The following is a 2,500-nucleotide window of genomic DNA, read 5'->3' as shown; positions in this document are numbered from 1 at the left end:
ATATTAAAATGTGATATATATTAAAGATAAGTATGGTATTATTTGTTTCCATATAATATGTCCAAAAAAACAAAACAAAAAATACAATACTGTTTGCCATTTATTTAAATATGATATATTAAACATTTTTAATTAAAAAAAAAAAAAAAGAAAAAAAAAGTACTATTGATCATTTGTTTAAATACAAAATTAAGAAAAATTAATTAATTAATTATTATTATTATTATTATTATCATTATTATTATTATTATTATTATTATTATTATTATTATTACCATTAAATATTTTTAATAGAAATTCGTATCCTATAATATATTTTGAATTAAATATTAAAGATATAGATAAATCTATATTATTTTGATTTACATAATAATATTTTAATATTTTATAGATATAATATTTTAATCAATACTATTATAATCCATATCAATTTTATCGATTTTAAAAATATAGAAAATATTCTTATTCTACGATCGATAAGAATTTACGTATAATATACATATATTTTTTTATTCTCATCGAACAGAATAATAAATAATAATCGTAAGTAGTTCAAGGACGTAAGAAATATCTTACGTTAGAATAACAATGTTCATCGCAATGTTGGATTCGAATCAAATAATATCTCACGCACAAGATCAGTATCGTTATACTTCATTGTAATTACATTTAGCGATTGCATTTAACGAAAAAACAAAAAAATAAAAAAATAAAATAAATAGAGAAAAAGAGAAAGAGAGAGAAAGAGAGAGAGAAAGAGAGAGAGAGAGAGAGAGAGAGTGAGTGAGTGAGAAAGAGAGAGAAAGAGAAACGTAACTTTCGTTCTGCCCTTCTTCTTTTCTCTTCCTACTTCTCGATCCAATTATAATCTTGCGACCTCGTTCACATAAATAAATTTCCAATGGCCATTTTCACCGTGCGATGATTTTCATTTATCATCAACAAAAGAATTTTCTATCGAAAATCTAAAAGGACGATACGTCGTAGTATCGTTCGACATATAATCAAAAATCATTTCTTTTCTCTTTTTCGTTTTCTCCTTCTTGTCTTTGTTATTTTTTTTTTTTCGTCTTCTCCTTTTCTCTCTCTCTCTCTCTCTCTCTCTCTCTCTCTCTTTCCTTTTCTCTTTTCTTTTCTTTAATTCATCTATTCGTTCACGGTACGACGATACGAATAATTATTACGAGTGAGAGTCGAAATGTTATATAAAAAAAAAAAAAAAAAAAAAAAACATATATATATATATATATATATTTATTTATATACATGTATATAATTAAACGTTACTACGTCAACTTGTTAGAAACCGTAAAGTTAATTAACTACTTGATTCCTTATATATAAACTCGTTGGTACTTATCAAGACAGTTGTTAGATAGATGTATTTAGATGTATTAGAATTCATTTTAAACCGGTTATCAGTTTGTACAGTTTGGTCACGTCGATTATGTAACGCTAACGAAAAAGAAAAAGAAAAAAAAAAAAAAAAGAAAAACAGAAAAACAGAAAAACAAAAAGAACCTGTACGGAATAACAAATTGTTTTTAGCGGTTTTGACCAAACGAAAATAACGAAATTAAGCATTTTTCTCTTGTTTCTTTTCCTTTTCTTTCTTTGTTTTTCTTTTTTTTTCCCCCAACCCCTTTTCTTTTCTTTTTCATTTTTTTTCTTTTTTTTTTTTCTTTTTTTTCCTTTTGCGTTGTTCGCGCGACTTCTAGTCATCTTCATATTATTCACTTCTATTCCTAGATCTATAATAAATGACAATGAGAATAGTAATAATACCAATAATAATAATAATAATTATATTAATAATAATAATAATAATAATAATAATAATAATAATAATAATAATAATAATAATAATTATAGTAAGAAAAAGTATACACATACAAGTATATATAAATATATATATATATATGTATATATACATATCATCTGTCTCATGTTCACGTAACGGTAGAGTTCGCGAGTAAGATGACATCACTTCCCAAGATTGTAGAATGATATCATTTTTATTCTAAAAAAGTTATCCGTTTGTTTACTAGTGTTTGTCTTTAAAGAAAATCGATCTACGTGCCATTAAATTTTATATATATAAAAAGAAAAAAAAAGAGAGAGGGAAAAAAATTACGATCTTTAGTTCGAAATATGTTCAACAAAGAAAAAAGAAAAAAACATAAAAAAAGAATTTGGTCGTTCAATAATAAATCATTTCGAAATTTTCGATGTATGTAAAAAAAAAAAAGAAGAAGAAAAGAAAAAACAAAAAATACTATTAACAAAGTTACTTATTTTTAATGTACACAGACGATACAGACGTAATATTTTATTTATAAATAAGAAGATTTTTCAAATATAAAAAAAAAAAAAAAAAAAAAAAAAAAAAAAAGAAAAAAAAATTCAAATACAAATTGTTCATTCGAATAGTAGAATAATCGTACGATATTCTACGATAGAAAAATATTATACAATGATATCCTTTGTCCTTATTCGCGTG

The 2,500-nt window shown here is 23.2% G+C and overlaps 1 protein-coding gene across 6 annotated transcripts in view; it reads left to right on the top strand.

The window, feature by feature from the left end:
* LOC124431829 (tropomodulin) overlaps window positions 1-2,500 on the top strand; it is a 68,043-nt gene that overhangs the window by 30,419 nt on the left and 35,124 nt on the right. The window lies entirely within an intron of this gene.

The sequence above is a fragment of the Vespa crabro genome, chromosome 22 (genome assembly GCF_910589235.1).
Source record: "Vespa crabro chromosome 22, iyVesCrab1.2, whole genome shotgun sequence".
Lineage (NCBI taxonomy): Eukaryota > Metazoa > Arthropoda > Insecta > Hymenoptera > Vespidae > Vespa > Vespa crabro.
The sequence above is the reverse complement of the archived record's forward strand: the minus strand, read 5'-3'. Positions and strand labels throughout refer to the sequence as shown.